Raw genomic sequence first — 18,833 nt, 5'->3', positions numbered from 1 at the left:
TGCAGGAGGAAAGTGAGGCAGTTCAGAAGTTATTTGTAGGTGTCTATTGCAGTAGTTGCAAACAGGAATGCTTGTGCTGCTCCTCATGCTCCTCTGCACTAAAGAGTGAGTGCAGGCACTCAGCTTTAATGGATGATTACTCTTGGATGAGTTTGCTAATGCCTCCAGTCAGTCACTCATGAAACTCATCTTCATGGGTTCTGAAAGACCCCATTAACACCGCATTAGAATCCTGATGGCTTTCATTCACTGAATTATTTAATTACTTAAATTTTTTAAACATATCAGAATACCTTTTAAGTCAAATGTGACCTTCTGGTCTTCTTTGAGAGGGGCTGACCTTGAGCATGCTTGGGGGGTTGTTGCAGCCTTGCTTCTGTCTTCACACATGCTCTCACTGCAGCATTCAGCCTTGCACCTTCACAAAAAAGTGTTGTTGAGGGAAACAGCATGCTAAGTGGTTTTCTTTTTAGTGATTTATCCAAGTGCCTATTTGCTCCCACATGCTGTGAGTGGATAATAGCAGTCCTCAATCAAAGTTAAAATTACTAACCTCTTGTCTGTGGAAAATTTAGTGCTGGAAAGAAAAAAAGGTTAATGATGCTGCTATACTACCAATCTTACTATGGTTTGTCTTCAATCCTGCATCTTTGTGAGCATTATTATATTGACAGGTTATTCCAGTTGATCTCTCTGCTGAAACCAACGTAAGGCAACTGTATCTGACATTTTATTAAGATGGTGAAACTAGTAAAAAAAAAGCCATGTAAACAGAAAAACTCTGGGTTTTTTTTCTAGCACTATGTTCACCATCCAGTAAACACTCACAACTCAACAGTGTGCTGACAGCACAGTGATTAGCACAGAGAATTACTCCATCCTCCTCTTGAATATATGCTTACAGCAGTAAATTTTGCCTATGTATTTCCTCATAGCTGGAAGCTGTTGAAATTATTTGGCACAGGATGTTGGAGTAGCTTAAAAAAAATAGCAACAACAGCAGCCACTCTCACTTCAAGTTATTGACACTTCACTGTCCATCTGCAGTTCCATCATACAGAGGAAACATACCATCATTTCTCTTTTTCTAATTGTGTTCACCCGAGGTTCTTTTGTGGCACGAGTTATGACTACTTTTTAATTGTAGTCTGCTACAACCTTTTGCCAGTGTAAAAGGACAGAGAGTTGATCCTTTCACTTATATATTCTCAGTCCTTTACTGAGCACATTTAATTTATGCGAACTGGAAAATGGGACAGCATTAGAGTTTCATATATTCATGTACAAAAGTCATTTTTAGTTGAGATAGATGAACTCTGATGGATTACACAGTGTCAACTTATATGCTTCAAATTATATGGTGTAGTGATGGAGTGGTTTGACCAAGTTGCACTAGACTCCTCATCTGAAAAGGTCTTATATCACGCATCTGAAACCACTCTTGGGTACTTAATCAAAACCAGTCTGGTTTGTAGGGGTCATCAGCATGCCTAGACCACTGCCTAAACGACTCTGCAGGAGGAGAGTATCTCAGATGAGTACTTGTTAGTGTAAATAACATGGAATGTTAATTTGTGTTCTTATGGATTATGGTATGTTAAAAATCATAAGTAGCCACTGTAAATATGTTATATGAAAATGTAACCTTAGTTCCAGCCAGCCTTGGAATTTACTAATCCTGAGGCAGGCACCACCCTAGAATTACCATTTAGGAAAAGACAAAGAATTGTTGGGAAATCCGGGCTCCTTCATTGGCATCAGAAAAGAGGACACATTAAGATAAACAATCAGTCCTTCCTCCCGTGGACAGCAGAGTTATCAGAGCACCATCATTGCCAGGATCTCTGGAGAAGAATACCTTTCCATTCACAAACCCTGGTTTCCATTCACCCACGGGAAGCCCGAAATTGGCACCTCGCACTACTGGAGGAAAATCTTTTTAAACAGACCAACAACGACTATGAATTCGAATAACCAGTCCCGGGAACAAAGAGACTGTGGGGAAATCTTGTGCCAGGGGCAAAATAAAGTGTATAAAACCCGAGCCCCTAACGAGGCAAATTTATGAACTTAGGGGGGGCAGCAGTGTGCCAGATACTGCATCCCAGTTCACCCTTGAGGATTCCCCGGGTCATCGTCAACGTAACTCTGCTGGGGGTTTTTACCAAAATTCTGTAATTTGATCTTTTAATAAACCAAATTATATTTTCAATTGGACTTTTGGATTGGCATTTATAACACTAGGTAGTCTGGGATCAAGCCACCCTTTTGTGTGCCTGGTCTCTGACACAATGAACCCTCCAGCAGATGGATGAAGCTACCTTTTGGATGCCTCATGCCCAGCCAGAATCCCACTGAATACTGCAAGCTCCCTGTGGCGCTTTAGAGAATAATTAGCAAATTTCAAGTTTTACCATTAAGATGTACTTGCGTTCAAAAAATGTCCTCCCCTGCATCTTGGATGTTTTCAGTGTGCCCTTGTCACTCTCCCCTGTGCTTATGGAAGCTTTGCTCTCATGTTGGTTCATGTTCTCCAGATAGACAGAACACATGCCCTTGATATCACTCCATACCTTTCTTTCATAAGACTAACACGAAGTTCTTGGCAGAATTTTTGTGGAAAAATTTCAGTTTCCACACACATTTTGTAATAATCACTCCCAAATCTTCCAATCCCAGTTTTCCCAGGACTCTGTCTGCTGGAGTCTTGCCGCAAACCTAAATTCAGAATGCCTTCAGCACAAGCCTAACATGAAACATGACAGTACTTCCAGAGGCAGGTGCTGGATCTGTTGCCATGCTGAAGATGAGACACACATTTAGCTCCCAGTGAGTCACTCTCCATGATTTCCTGCATAGAACCAGCACAGATGTGGGCTCAGGGGCTGGCAGGGAAGGTGCTGCCCTAAGCCCTGGGTCTTTCCCAGAGACCTTGCAGTTCTGAGTTTGTTTGCCTTAGGAGGCAATAAGGGAGCCAACTTAATGCATGTGATCAGGCACCCCTCAGACACTTTTTGCCTTAATTATATTTACATAGAACTAACAACAAATAGAAAGAAAACTGTTCTTATCAGCACAGCTTGACATTCTCAGTGCATTAGCACATGAAATGATCAGGTGACAGAGTAAATAAGAAATGAATTACTTTTAAAAAGCTTTTGCAACAAATTCTAAGATGCTTCCATCTCAAAAGTGACCTGTAATTGTTAACAATTCGCAAAACAACCCCATCAACTAAAATGAGGGTTTCAATAGAGTCATTAAAAATGTTTCAAATAATCGAGTTAAAGTATTCAGCACAACTGGATTCAAATGTGCCTTTTCATTTTCATCTAAGGCCCCACAACAACTGGACTGCTTCCACACTATAGCAGCCAGGAGCAAAGATCTCTGCAGGAGCCCTCTGCTTTTCCAGAGGCAGAACAGCTTCCCTGCTGAACCCAAAGGTTTTTGAGAGCCCTTAAAGAACACCCAACTTTGTAACCCTTCTGGAGGCCCCAGACTGAAGCTGGATGTTGTCCAGTTGTGGCAGTCACAGAATCACAGTATGGTTTAGCCCTTGGAAAATGGAAAAGCCCTTTAAAGTCATCCATTTCAACCATTAATCCAACACTGCCAAGCCCAACACTCAAACAGGTCCCCAAGTGCCACATCTGCACGTCTTTTAAGCACTTCAAGGGACAGCAATTCCACAATTTCCCTGTCCAGCCCATTCTAATGCTTGACAATCCTTTCAGTGAAGAAATTGTTCCCAGTATCCAATCTAAACCTCTCCTGATGAAATGTGAGGCATTTCCCTCTTGTTCTCTAGCTTATTACTTGGGAGAAGGGACCAACATTCCTCTCCTGTCAGGTAGTTAGTTGTACAGAATGATAAGGTCTCCCCTGAACCTCCTTTTTTACAGATTAAACACCCCCAGCTCCCTCAACTGCTCCATGTAAGACCCTTCTTAAGGTCTTAAGACTTTTTCTGCAGACCCTTCACTGGTTTCATCATGCCCTCACTACTCTTTGTTAGAGTCACAACATTCTGTCCCATCACCTCCGAAGGTGTCATTTGGCCAAGGAGCTGGCAGTCTGCCCCGGACATCTGAACAGTAAATCCAGGTAGGCAGAAATGGGCCACACCAGGGAACAGCACTCTGAGGCAGCTACTGTGGCCAGGTGTGCTGGCAGCCATACACACTGCTCCCACTGTGCTCTGGATTAAGACTTCAACATCTTGATGGGATATTATGTACTTCTTATTGCCAGCTTCATCTTATATACCACCAAAGCTGGTATTTAATTTAGAACAGCTTTATTCAGAGATATTTAACCACAGAGTATCTCAATCTGGAGGTGTGGGAAAAGATATCATTTAAAATGTCTTTAATTTTTTTCTGGTTATTTTCAGCTGTCCTCTATTCAAAATAACTTGGAGCTATGCATAAAGGCTGATTATAAAACCTATCTAGGGGACTGAGTCACACAGCTGTGCATTTAAACCTCCTTAAGCATGTTTCAACAGTCTCAGATACATGATGCTAAACTGGAGATGGGATTTTTGGATTAGAGATGGTGAAATGGTAGAGGGAGCACCAAGGTTAAAAACTAAGTGAAAGTGTGACTTCTGCACAGGGCTATGAGGTTTATCAGGAATGCTGGCTTGGAGGAAGGATCTCCTTGGCCTGAGAAAACCAAACAGCACAAGCTGCACCAGGCTCTGTGAAACTCCTCAAGATGCATGCACTAGGGCAGCAGTGCCACTCTTAAAAAAGTGTATTTTGCATCTGAGGAATTCAGAGTTTGATAATTTAATACCTTTGGAAGAAGCTGCAGATAGCATGTTCTGCTTGAAAGAACTGCTGTGACCTGCAGGAACAGAGTTGAGAGCAAGAACTTCATCATTAAGCTGAAACCAATACAGTAGAGCTACCTTTTCTCCCTGAGACCCAGGCTCATAGCTTTGCTAGATTATTTTGACATATTTTCTCCACCCTGAGGATTTTAACTTTGCTTTCGACAATACCTCTTAGCTTGGAAACACTGCTGATTTTCTCTTACCAGAAAAAAAAGAGGGAGGAAAAAAGAGTTCATTTCCAGACATTTGAGAGTATTGGAATTGTTCAGGTGCTGAAGTCAATGCAAGGCATCAGCTGATAAGTGGGAGGCTTAAATGTTAAAAATCTCAAGGTAGCAAGACAATGATTTGAAAAGACCTTCTTTCTTCCGATTACTACTGAGAGAGGATGATATTACAGTGAACCTTGTTAAAATGGAATATTCCCAACAGAGAATAATTGATGTTAGTGCTACTGTCAAACTGAAGATCTGAAAGGGATTAATTACGTTTTCTACTAGGAATAACTTTCTATTTTGTCACTGCTTCAATACCCGAGCCATCCCATTAATCTCAAACATCTGAATCCCAGATCCTCAGCCTAATTTCTGCTGGGAAATAGCAAACCCAGCACTACCTAAGCAACAGTGGCTGAATTTGATGCCCTTAAATCAGAAGAACATGTGAAAACATTCTACACAGTCTTTATTAGCTCATTCTAAGAAACATGCAGGTAGAAGAAAGCAAGCAACCATGGAGCAGGGTGTCTAATAGTGGTTACTGGTTTGGCATTTCACTGCTGGGATAGGGAGCAAGGCATCCTACCCCCACACTCCTGTGTGGGGCTTTGGGGACATGCATTGGGCTAAAAACGGGGGCTCAGAGGCTCTGGTTTCTAGTGGGAAACTTCTCTTCCTGCCTGTCTCACTGTCATTAGCTCATGACAGGGGCAATGTGCTCTCCTTCCAGCTTCATATGGCTTCTCTCCATGTTTCTGTTTGGTCCTGGCTCCTAGACTAAGGGAAAGCAGTTGACTGCCTGCTTGAGTGTCTTAGCCTGTTAAATGCAAGAGAGGTGTGTCTGCTCGGTCACTGGAGAGTGCTCATCAAGAGAAACACCACCTTGTGTTTCAAGACAAAGCATAGGCTAGAAATGAAGGGCATCAGCACATTACCTACACAACTGCAGCAGCTCTGAAGTGTTCCAGCAATATTCCCTCAACGAATTTTCAACCTGTTCCTGAGTGCTTCTTTGTGATAGTGTGCATATTCCCTGACTATGCTGCAAGAAGAACGAGAGAGAAACTGGATGAGCAGTTTTCAGACAGAGTGCTATCTGTGTCTCTTCTCACCATGGCTGGGCTGTCAGGACCAGTTCCCTCCCCCTGGGGATGAGAGGTGTTGCTGCTTGCCTGCAACAGTGACCAGGCATCACAGGACAAGGGGAAACTGAAAAAAAACAAAACCAAACAACAACCCAAAACAACATTTAAGGAATACTGGGGTGGTTGGAAGTCTCACCAAAGTCAGAATTCTGGAAAGGCTGAAGAAAATCAGAACTAAGCTCCCTGCCAGATGTCTGAGCATTCTTGAAACATGATGCATTGAGAAACCTCAAGAATAGAAGAGCCAGAGGGTTGATCCAACTGAAGTACACCAGCAGGATTTTTCCTTCAACCAAACCCACGTTCTTTTCTTTTTGTAGTCCCAGAAACAGTATATACAACAACTTTCTAGTAATTGGAGTGATAGCCATTAAAAAAAAATAGCTGATGTTAAATATATCTCACTTCTGAGGACATTAACAGAGTTTGCAGGGGCTGTTAAAAGAACAGAGTTCACTTTTGATCCCCATGAAACCATAACTCATGGTTTTCTTGTTAGCTAGGTTATGTTTGGAACACAAAATGTCAGAAAAATGTAAGGGTTTTTTCAGTCATAGGAAGTAGTTTTCTTTGCCTGGATGACATTGATTTAAGAAAAAAGAGTCTACAGGTGAAGGTATGGACTCTACATAATCAGAGACATTCTGGTTCTTTCCAAAGATGCTGGCTACATCTACATCCACGTGTAAATTCAGTGCAAAGGATAATGCAACCAAGGATAAACTTGGCACAGAAAGGTTAGCACTGGAGGGAAACTGGAAGTAGGTGATGCATCAACACATCTGCCCAAACTGAATATGAAGGATAGAAAGTGTGCTGGAAATGGTTTCAAGGGAAATTTATGCCTAAATAGGCTGACAAAATCAGCAATTTGGGGCACTATTTTTTAGCACATCTGACAGGCTTGTAATAGAAATTGAATAAAAATTTTGAGGGACTGATGATATTAGGTAAAGAGACACTACTTTTGAGACATATTAGTAGTCAGCTGTCCAGGGACATTTCAGAAGGCAACGTTGATTCCGCAAGAAGCACTGACTATCTGGGTGTCTCCAATGACTACCTAGATCTCTGTGCATTGACACTTCAGTGCAGGAATGCAAGGAACCATCTAGGAATTTTTGGTAGTGTAACTCCATTACTTTAGGCACGGCTAGATGGCCAGGATGTGGCAACCAGGATGTGGCAATTATCAGCACACATAACCTGCTGATGATTTTCTTACCATCATCTGGCTGGTAATTGCTGCCCAAAGTCTACTTTTACATGCATTGTGTACTTCAAACTCCTTTCAACCCTGTAACATCCTTTCATCCCCTCCCTTTCCCTTTATCTGCCAAAAAAACATTTTAGCATAAGTGAAAATTCAGACTGGTGGATTTTCAGAATGATTTTCATGATCACACAGGATTGCTCAGCCTTGTACTGCACACAGTTTGAACCACACATGCAGGATTTCATGCCTCATGGAACAGCTTAAAAGAACACTATCTAAAATGGCCCAGAATTAGATCAGTGTTGGTACTTCTGTACTGGATAGTGAAATTGTTTAAAGGCTGTTACATTAAAAGTTCCATTAATATACTTGTTGGGGTTTTTATGCCTAAAATACTAAAACTAAAATTACCATGTTTTCCTGCTGAAGACAACATTTAAAATACATTCTTTTATAAGCCAGTTCCAGAGAAAAAAAAATCTGAAAATAAACCATGGTATCAACAGTATCATGAATTAAACACATAGAGAAGAGAGATATTACATGCATCCAAAATATCATTTCTGAAAGAAAGGTATCTTTTTTCCTACTGTCTTGAATAATGCCCATTGTGTGCCTGGTTAGAAAGCAATAGCCTGGTTATGAAATAATGGAAATTTTATCCATGAACGTGCCGCCTGCACATTAAAATCATCACACAGCTCACAGAGTGTGAGCTGCTGGGCTATAAATCTATCAGTAAATAAGGACTATATGAGGCTCTTAACGTTAGGTGGATTTCTTATTAAATGGCTGATTAGAGTGTGCTATACATGGAAAAGATCAAATTAAGCTATGCTGTAAAAATTAAACCACAAGATGAGACAAATGCTAGCCTCTGCCTTTTTAACCTACTTTACATTTTCCATTCTAAGTGCAAGCTTCAAAGCCTGTGATAACAGCTCTACCGCTTGCTTCTGGCAGCAGTGCATCTGGAGGTCCCAGGGTCCAGCTGCACATCAGGGAGAGCCACGAGCATTTTAAAGAACATGCCTGCATGTATTTAAAGGAACATTCCTGGACGGGCTGATCAGTGACACAGAAGTTGGTCACATCTGGAGCACTCAAGCACGGGAGATGGATGCAACTTGATGTTTTTTGAGTGTCGGAAACTGCTTAGTTAAGGTGGCAAACTCACTGGATTCTCTCCATCATTTGAGTCTGGCTGCTCTGGAACCACCCTTCCAATCTGTATTTTTTTCCCAATCCTCCCCTGATGCCCAAGCATCACTGGCAAGGGATGGCCAGGGTGAACACAGACAGGGATCAGGGAGATACTTGTCCGCTGCTCACAAGCCTTACTGCATGGTGCTGAGTGTGGCCAGCAGATGGTGATGACTGCCAGCTCACTCTGTCCATGAGGAAAAGCTACAGGATAATTTTAAGTGTGACAGCCTGGATCTCACATACAGGGTATGCAAAAGCTCCTTCACATATGAATAGCTTGGGGAAGAGCCTGCACTTGGATCTAGTCACACCTTCTGAATTCCTCAAACTATAAAGGAGCCAGGATAATAGAACTTTACATTAGAAAACTTCCTCCACAACCAAAGAAAAAGGAAATGAGCTTAAGGAAAGTTAAATGTTTTCATATGCTGTGGAAGACATTTAAGTAATGTTTTCTTCCCTATCTGATTATATAATAAAAATTTATTGACATGCTCAGCAGTTCCCAGACCTCAGCTGGCTCCAGTGGACATCACAGTGCCTAAGTGATATGGACAAAACCCCAAAGCATGTGCAGTGAATTTGTAGAGATAGCAGGAACTCAAGAAAATTGACAGGATTTTTTTTTGTTCCAATATACTGCAGTGACTGGGCCAAGTCCCTGCTTCTCCCCTGCCCTGGTGTCTGGCCCTGCCCACACTCTGGATTTCTGTTTTCCTGGTAATGCAAAGTGGTGCCTTAGCATGAGCCTCAAGCTCCTGCTCCTCCCTCCCTGAGCTTGGAAGTCCCTAAGGCTTGTCCAGGATGTTCTCATTTGTTTTTCTGGCTGCTCTTCATCAGCATTGGGCAGAGTTCTCTGCTAGCACTTATTAACAGGAACAGTTAGCAGAAACTGCAGGATTGTAAGTTTCCAAACATCCGTGCTGTGCTTTTTGACAGCAAGTGAAAACAGTTACAAATACCTCCACCAGTAAATCCCAGTATATTTATCACCCACCCACATATCAAACTTGCCTCAAAGCAAGCTGTGCTTAAGGCTCTAGTGTATCTAATTTTATTTATATGTTTTTTCCTCCTCTATGAAATATGACAAGCATCCTCCTTTTTTCTTTTTGTGTGTGGTTTTTTTTTAGTGAAGTGTCTGCAAACACTTCTATTATCAAATACCTGGGAAAAAAACAAGGTTTACTTTTGCCTGATATGTATTTACTTTTAGCAGCTTAGCATGTATGGTTAATCATAAGTCAGAGCCTAAAACCAAGAGTGACTGAAAACTGATATTTTAACACTAAATACTGTTTTTCTACAAGACAACTGGATAACACTAAGTCATTAAGAAGTGTCCATTTCCATTTAATATGAGAAGGTTTTAAAGTGTATTTGACACAATTGCAATTGATGGAAGATTTCTCCATTTCATGTGTCTTTCATAGACATTTCTGCACCTACCAGGGAGAAGAGCAAGTCTGTGTTTGCTTTAAACTCCTCAGGACAGAGATCAACATAACTAAGAGGTTAAATGTAGGGCTCATTTCACTTCTTTAACAATAGTAATAATGAAAATTCTGTGCAGAAATTTCCCTGCTTCCTTGTTCCAAACTTCTCCATAAGTAGGAGCAACTGGGACTGCGCCTCTACTGTTATGGCCAAACAGCATTTTGGACCCATCAGATCCCACAAAGGCTCAGCCAGGCAGCACAGTCCCATCACAGAAAGTCTTCTTCAAGCACAAATTGTAAGGATCTTAGATAAACTGCTATTTCTCATACTATAATAAGAGTTTATTACTATTTCTTACTAACATTTTTTGGCTTGCTTTGTTCTCCCCTGTAAGAGGGGGGCTTTTTCTTCTCTGTCCACATGTTACCTGACAACTGGAAAATATCCAAATAAGGAGATCAGAGGCTCCCTAATAGCAAAAGGCTCAAATAGCTGATGAGACCTCCCCCAGGCCTGTCTTGTGTCCAGTGGGTTTTTTGAAGAACCACGGGAGGAATTCCAACATGGACAAGATGATTGCTGTTTTTCAGAGGAACACTGTGTGTTTTAATATCCCTGAAAGCTCTCCTAAGGCTCAGCAAACAGCTGCTGTGTGAAATGCAGACCAGAGAAAGGCTCATGTACACATACAGCAGGAAAGTACAATTGTAACTCAGGTGAGTGTTCCTATTCATACCAGCACCAAACGTATAATTTGTCCAGTTATTCAGGAATTGCAGATCCTTGTTTCAGTCCAGTGAACAAAATCAGTGATAATCTGGGCTCTTAATTCAAGAAGATAATGCACAGCATAATTTGATTTTTAGCTGTGAACTGTGAAGTTCACACTCACACCCTGCAAAGCAGTTTCATCAAATATTTACCACTCTGCAAGTCTACTTGCCTGATTTATGCTGGCCTATGAAATGTAACAGCTAGAAAGACATTAGTCTCACCAGGAAGACAAAAGTGGGTACTTGACTGTTACAACTCAGGGAAACATGAATTGTATGGAAAACCACCTGAGCAGTGATACCAACACAGCAAGCTGTGTCAGAGCTGGGTGCAGCTCGGACCCAGCTGAGCCACTTCATTCTGGTCAGACTGTTCTGATCCTAACAAGTTTGGCAGAATCAGTTGGAAAATGTCTAATAAACAAAACCTAAGTGTGCGTGCTTGTAACCCATTTCAGACCTCACTCACTTTTCAAACTGGATGCTAACTACTAACCTATTTCAGCAGTTTAAAAAGCACTTTGTTTTAATGTCCTTTAATGAAATGTCATTGTAAAGAGATCAGAATTAAGTTATTTGCTGTATAAACATGTGAATCGTGCCTGTGTATTATAATCACTCACACTCATGACAGGGTCTTGCTTGGCAGACAGCTTAGGTTTTGCACCTTTGGATATTTTGGGATATGAAGCTAAGACACAATATGGATACAGCTTTGCCAAGTTCCAATTATTTCCCCTCATGCAGAACTTCACACATACAGGAAATGCTTCTACTCAAAAGCATTACTACAAGAACAGAGTGGTGTGATAAGAAGCTGTCCAGTTTAAAATTAAAATATTAATTTGACTGGCAGTCATTGTGCCTTTGTAAGTCAGGACAACATACTTACAGCTCAACAGTCTACAAAACTCTCTCTATGAGAAAATGGAAAGATTTTCATCAACAAACCACTTGAAGAAAGGCACGTAACATTCAATTCTGTGAAACACAGAATAGTGGAATTATCCTGGTAATCTACATGTGAGCTCTGAGTCAGTGCTTTCAGGCAGGGAATAATTCCACATATGCATCCCTAATGAAACAGGATCATAAATCTTTTCTGAATGGTGCTTTTCAGTTTTTATGCTTGGCTTCAAATTTGTCTCCTACAGGAAAGACACAGGAAGACAGAAGCAGCACAGGGTCCAGCCCACGGGACACAGTTCAAGAGACCATTTTGCTGTGTGGGACCTCATTTGTATGCTCTTATCCTAGTCTGAAATGGGTATTTATATGAGTATTTGTAATGAGTATTTAAAAAAAAAAAAAAAAAAAGGACAAAAGAGCAGAACAGCAGGGCAGGTAGCAATCACTGTCTGGAGTAGCAGATAGTCTGGCCTGCTTGATTATAAAAAGAAACAAAAAAAACCCCAAAAACCCAGAACCACTAAGACCTTAATAGGAATATCTTCCTAATTTGGCTTGTGGGGAGGAATATGTTAATCTCAAAGTAAATAAATGTGTAGGTTTATAACTATCTCGCCTTTTTGTGCTACTTATGCTGTAAGTATAAATCAAAATATTTCCAAACAGATTTAAAAAAAAGAGGTGGATCTGGAGCTAGTCAGTGTATGTGGGCCCCAGACTGAAAGTCAAAAATGACAAGATTCTGCCACAGAATAGGTAGTTGCAAAAACACACAGAGGCAAGAAGAGGGTGTCTGGAGGGACAGGAAAAAGCCAAGGGCTCAGGTAGTCCACACTGGGACTGGGGGCTGTCCAACCTGGAGAACTGGATGTGTGTTACTCCCCTCCTCTGAAAGGCTCTGCCAAAGAGACGTCACTTAACTGAAATGTGGGCTCAGGAAAGGGATCTTTCCTGGCCTTCCTTGACTTCTAGCTCTTAAAAGAGCATAAATTGGTAAATCAACCAGCAGCATAATTAGAAGCTGTCAGCATGATATTCCTCCAGGATATCAGAACTTAGAAAGTCTTGCAGGGAAAAAGGGGTAATTCTGCAAGTGCAGTGCTAAAGGTCGTGGTGCAGCCTGTTCCCTGCCAGGCTGAAACTGTGGCATTTGGCCAGAAGTGTAAAGGAGCAGGGTTTCCAGAGGCAGTAACCAAGTGACAGAGCTGGGGACTAGCAATATGCTGCCCTTCAAACATTTCAGATTGTATTTGATGAGCTTCTGATATGGTACCACTGCCTATATTTTGATAGTATCACAGAGACTGAATGATGGTTCAGGTGCTACCAAAATCTCTTTCATTTTTAGGATCCCAGACAGAGCCCTGAGAGAACAGGGGTGACCCTTATAGGCAATTTTGTTTTGAGCTTCTGCAACAGACAAATACTTGATTTGCCTGCTCCCACAAGAGATGTCCCTTAGTGTCCTTCTGCAAGAACAGGGCTGAGCAGGAAGATGCTGTACCCTGTGTCCCACAGGTCCTTTGGGAAGGGACGTGCTCAGCAACGGGTGCTTATAGGTGATGGAGAAGGAAACGCTGGCACTGTGGATGGTGTCCAGAGCAGTGGCAGGAGAGGACATGTCCCCTGCTCCCAGCAGTCACATGGTGAGGCGTTTCCCTGCAGGTCCAGGGAGAGCAGGCACACTATGCAATGCCAAGACACTAACAGATGGGCAAAAGGATACAGTCACCAAAGATAACAGAGGGGAAAATGGCATTTAGAAAACCCTGTGCAGCAGCCACAGCCTTGGCAGCTGCTATGTGCAAGATTAAGCCTTACCTTCAATAGGGTGGCCTTATTTTCAGCATTTTGGCTTCTTGTTCCCATTCTGGATTTGAGAAAACAATAAGGAAAAGAGTAGTTCCACATGAGCAGAGGAGTAAGATGCTGGGGCTGATGAGATTGCTTATTTGGTTTCTAAATAATTTAGAGGTCCAAACTGTTTTGCCCAAGATGACTTTGCTGTCCATAGGACTAAAGAAAAATATCCCTTTGTAGGAATAGCTCCCTGTTACAAAAGCTCCCTTGCCAAGTCCTACCCAGCCCCAGGATATCTAAGGATATACCCTGTGACTCCTTCAGGGTATTTCCTTGCCTGGATGGGAGTACAGCTGCTGCTTCCCTGTGGGAAGTTTCTCAGCAGTCCAACACCATGGTTACAGGGGGGCTTGAGTCCATGCTGGCTGCACAGGGAGTGGGTAGCTCCTTTCCTTTTGGAGCAGACTTATGAATCTGGGGGCTACAAACACATCCTGCTTCAGTTGACCCTTGAGGTTAAAGAGCCTAATTAATCTCCCTCAGACCTTGTTTTTACCCCTTCCCTGCACCCTCACCAGGTAGTTCACAGCAGTGTCCCAAGTGACAGACTCCTTCAGCCAAGACCCCACCAACACGGAGCTGTGGGATCAAAACCCGTGACATATTTTGTAAGGTGCAATCCTCCTTTTGCAGCACTGTGAAAGGTCTGGCTTTCTCTCAGCACTGCTTTTTTTTTTTTTTTTACTGGTACCAGGCAAGTTGCTTCCCATACAACATTTGTGCAGCAGATTATTAACCAGCTCAGCATGATGCTCCCTACCTGGCATTCCTGAACTCCACATCACATCTCTACTTCACCTCAGCCACATTCAAATTCTGACCTCATCTGCACCTGCTGAACTTCCCACCATAGGGACCTCCACAAACCCCACATTTGTTATTGCCAGGACTGTCAAAAGCTCAAAATTACCTGTGTAAAAAAGGTTTAGAAGGGTTAATCCACCAGCTGTTTGCAGAAGTAAAATCTTGGGCAGGTGTTTCATTTTACACAGGCCAAATGCTGTTGAGAGGGCTGTTCACAAACAGACATATTTACATGAGTATGTGGAGAAATAGGTGCATGTCTTTTTAATACATCAGTCACTTTACAAAGGAGACCCAGAGAAATATTTTCAGTCAAGTCATGCCAGGGATTAGTTTGACAGACTTAATGTAATTAGAGGGGGATGACTTTGGCCTGGTGACCTTTTTCTTCCTCCTGGTGTACTCCATGTGTTTGACCAATGACTCTCCAAACAGCTTTCAACTGATTTAAGGCTTTTCTTCTGTTTGTGTTGAGATTTTTTTTCCTCCCTTTTTAATATACAAAACTGCTTTTTTTTGTGTCCTGGAAGAGATCCTTATGTCTTAAACATATTCTTACAGGGAGGTTATGCTAAATCCAACCTCCTCAGTGAGAAAAGGGGCTGCTGCCAGCTTCCTCTTCACTTCGTAATGCAATTGCCAGCAAGGAGCACCAGGATTTCAGCAGAAATACCAGGATCAGGGAAACACAGATTTTAAAGCTGACATCCACTGTCTTTGGCTGGCCACTTGGTGAAGTGGTGGGTTTTACAGAAAAAGAAAAGGACTCCAAAAACTGCCCCCAACAACAACTACAATGGCACATTATCAAAGGCAACAGGTTAAAGCTCATAACAGCAAAACCAACACTGCCTCTGTCTGTTACACTCCTGAAGTTGTTAAATAACAATACAAGCAAATATACATCTTAACTTCATTAAAGCTCTTAAGACAGGCATGTTTATCTGCATCCTGAAAAGAATGGGAAGATACCCAAGCATACAGATTATTTCAGCATGCACAGGACTTCGTCAATAGAGGAAAAACAGGGGACAATTAAGTACAATTTTCTCTAATTTCTCAGGAATCCAAGAGTACCTCGCAGAACCAAGCTATTTAGAAATAAATGCCACTCTTTGGACATCTTAGTTATATAATATTGTCCTTTTTATCATGCTGGCAAGTACTCTGGTTCCTGAAAATTAGCTATGTATCTGGTGCCTGACAATCTATGCTTTTGGTGCTTATAAATGAATTGGAGATCATAGTTTTAACAAATAAGAGATTTTCTGTGTGCTTGTGTTTTTTAAATTGGGCAGATCCCATGAAAGGTGCCCTCCCAAGTCCCAAAGTTTGAGAGATGACTGAAATGCAAAGGTGGGCTGAAGCCAATCCATGATCATGGAGGGCTACTGACTCTTAGGAGATTGCAATCTGCATTTCAGGAACAGCTCACTCTTTAGTTAGAGACCTCCTAAAAAACCTGGGGAAAAACCCACAACGCTGGTGATTACTTAGCTCTTGTGCAGAGGCTGACCATGCTGTTCAGTCCATGTTTTCCCTGATTTGGTCTGCCTTGAACTTTTGAATGACTGTGATTCAGAGATTGAATACTTCAATGAACAGTACTTAAACCCTGTTTTGGGGAATCCCAGACCCACGTTTGCCTTCAGCTTTGCCTTTAGCTTCTGAGTAATTCCACTGAAGCTCATGGTATGTAAGCCCTCACTTGAATTTGACAAGCACTTTGGTGGGTTGGTGCTATTTTTACATGTCTCTCTATAGGAAAGTAATGCATCATTAGAGGTGCAGATTTGTTTTTTTTTTTTTCTTTCTTTCTTTTTTTTGACTTAGAGCCCCCCCTTTTTTTTTTTTTTTTTTTGGAATGTATGATCTCATGGCAATTCCAATCCTTTGAAACTGAACATCTCAGAATTTTTTCTGTAGGATTGCCAGCCACCAGGAAATAATTAAATATAGATTAAATGCCGTATATCCTGCTAATAGCATGTTATTTAGTTGCCGTGGACCCAAACTTGAAGTGTAAGGTTGGTTACAAACAATAAAATGAACTAGCACTCTTCTCTGCTCACCATCTCTCTAGATACTGAAGGACCGTACTGCCTGTAGCCAAATGAAGATCTCGAGTCCACCTGCTGCTCGTTTTGAGTCACAAGGACTATCAGGTAGATGGACAGTTCAACACCTGCCTTTCACGCCCCCGGAGCTCAATTCCTGGAGCGAGGAATACATTCTACCCCTTACAGTACTGAGAATAACTATTTCCACATCCTGTGCGTAATTTCACCATTCAGCCCCCACTCAGGTGTGGGAAAGCAAGGGGTGAGCGCTGACCTTTTTACCTATTGAGAGGTACTTCAGAGAGGATCTCACAGCACCACGAATAGAAGCTGGGGATGCCCGGACAAGACCGGAGAGCACGCTGCTTGCCGGGCCCACGGGAGCCCCGGGCTCCGCGGAGAAGCCGCGCTGGCTGGGTACCCCCGCCGCTCACCCCCTCTCCGAGCTCCCCGCGATACCGCAGCCCTCGGCAGAGCCCCGCAGCCCTCAGGGAGCCCTCCGGGACCGCGCCTCAAAGCTCACCAAGGAAAACTTCCCGGTTCGCAGAGAACCCACAAGGCAGCATCCTGCTACCCATGGCCGCTGTTCTGGCGAGGTTGCCCCTCGCAGCCGGTCCCCTCCAGGCAGCAGCGGGGGATGCCAGGCGAGGCGCCCCGCACACTCCCGCAGCTCCCTACGAGCCCCGCACGGATCCGTTCCTCCTCCCGCCTCCCCCAGCGCTCACCTGAGCTCCGGCGGCTGCGCCTCCCGGTGCCCTGCCGGGCTCTCCGCCGCGGGGAGGGGCCGAGCTCCGCCGCCTCCCCGCAGCGCGGCCGCCGCCAAGTGCCGCGCTGCCCCTGGCACCGGGATTTATCAGCGGCGGGGTGGGGAACGCCGCTCGGAGCCACTCCGGGGCGCGCCGCCACCGCGGGCAGCGCCGCTGCCTTCCCGCCCCCTGGGCGGGGGGAGCCGGTCGGGGTCGCGCCCAGGGAAGGGGGGTGATGAGGATGAGGATGCAGCTGCTCCGGTCCGCTCCGCGGCGGCGGCAACAAGACGGCTCCGCCCCGCCGCGCCCGCCGGGGAGCACCACCGGGCACCGCCGGGCACAGCGGCGTGCGGAGCGGGCAGACCCTGCCCCGGCCGCCGCCGCTCTGGCCAAGCCGCCGGCACTGCTCCTCTGCTGCCGCTGCTCAGGCACGGCCGTGGCCGCTCCCCGGGCCCGTGCCGGAGGCGCTGCGTTGCCCTGTCGGGGCGTGGGGCGTAGCAGCTGCCGCCCAGCCCGGAGCCCAGCCCGGAGCCCTGCCCGGAGCCCTGGCCGGAGCCCACCCTGGAGCCCAGCCGTGGCGCTGGATCAGCCCGCTCCGGGCTGCAGCTCAGCCCGCCCTGGTGCGGGAGGTGTGTCGGCGGGCAGCGCGCTTCCGAGGGCTGGTTCCTGATGCGGGGACTGTCTGGGAACCGGGAGAGGCTGCTCGGGGCTTGCCCGCTCTTGGCAGTCGCTCCTGATCACCCTGATCCAGCCTATGCCGGAGATGTGCTCCTGGAGCAGGCGGGGCTGGAGTGAGAACCATGGGGGCTTGCGAGCGTGTTTTGGGATTGTAGCGTTGCATCCACGCTGTCTGAACACACGGGAGTGGAGTCGCTCAGTTTTGCAATGTATACGCTGTACAGCGTTATAGATGTCCTATGGAAGTACCACAGAGAGAGTTTAGAGGACATCAATGACTAAAAATCAAGCAGTTCTTCAATCTGAGAATGACATAATTTCTACTAGTAATGTTAACTTTGTCAAATGCAACTTTGATGCTATATTTTCTACCAAAATAGGTAGCATGGAAGTTTCCCTACATACCAAATAATTTGGATTAAAATAATCTTAAAAGGCTTCTTTTCTAAGGAAGGAAGGATGCATGGGATGCAAGGAAAACAAGAAGTGAAGAATGGAATTAAAAGAACCTCTGCTTTGTTCTAATGAGGTTGTCACTAATCAGAAATGGTATTGTTATGCACAGCTTTAGAAACTTGTGTTTTACTGTGGAGTGTTGGTTTAAAAATCCGTTCATGAACTCTCTGTTCCTGTCTCTCCCACTTTACCAAAGGGACAGAAAAATTAAAGAGATGTGTCCTGGTGCTTTCTGATGACATTTGTTCAAGACTGCTGAAGAGCTCCATCCTCTGAGAGTGGAAGATGTCATACATAAAGCACAATCTCTGGATCTCATTAATGATGTGCTAATACGCTTCTTAAATTTTGAACAACAAAGGAATGAGATTCCCAAGCATTTTTTATGGTAATCGGTGCTGAATAAAATTTCTGTCTTGGACTTTCCACAGAGTTTCTGAGATCTCTTACTTCTGTATAGGCATTAGAGGAGGATGGTA

At 43.9% G+C, this 18,833-nt stretch overlaps 1 protein-coding gene across 9 annotated transcripts in view; it reads right to left on the bottom strand.

Annotated features, from left to right (window-relative positions):
• Window positions 1-17,759, bottom strand: part of HTR1E (5-hydroxytryptamine receptor 1E) — a 35,874-nt gene extending 18,115 nt beyond the window's left edge. Inside the window, exons 1-4 of one of the 9 annotated variants that reach the window (XR_010079221.1) lie at window positions 17,200-17,338; window positions 14,521-14,622; window positions 13,572-13,620; window positions 294-418 (exon numbers count right to left, since the gene is read on the bottom strand). The gene's annotated coding sequence lies outside the window, so the exon portion shown is untranslated. The other 8 variants (XR_010079220.1, XM_063389601.1, XM_063389602.1 and 5 more) reach the window with 8 other exon arrangements.
• Between the last annotated feature and the right edge of the window lie 1,074 nt (window positions 17,760-18,833).

The sequence above is a fragment of the Prinia subflava genome, chromosome 2 (genome assembly GCF_021018805.1).
Source record: "Prinia subflava isolate CZ2003 ecotype Zambia chromosome 2, Cam_Psub_1.2, whole genome shotgun sequence".
NCBI classification, from domain to species: domain Eukaryota; kingdom Metazoa; phylum Chordata; class Aves; order Passeriformes; family Cisticolidae; genus Prinia; species Prinia subflava.
Note: the sequence above shows the minus strand (reverse complement) of the source record. Positions and strands in the feature narration are given on the sequence as shown.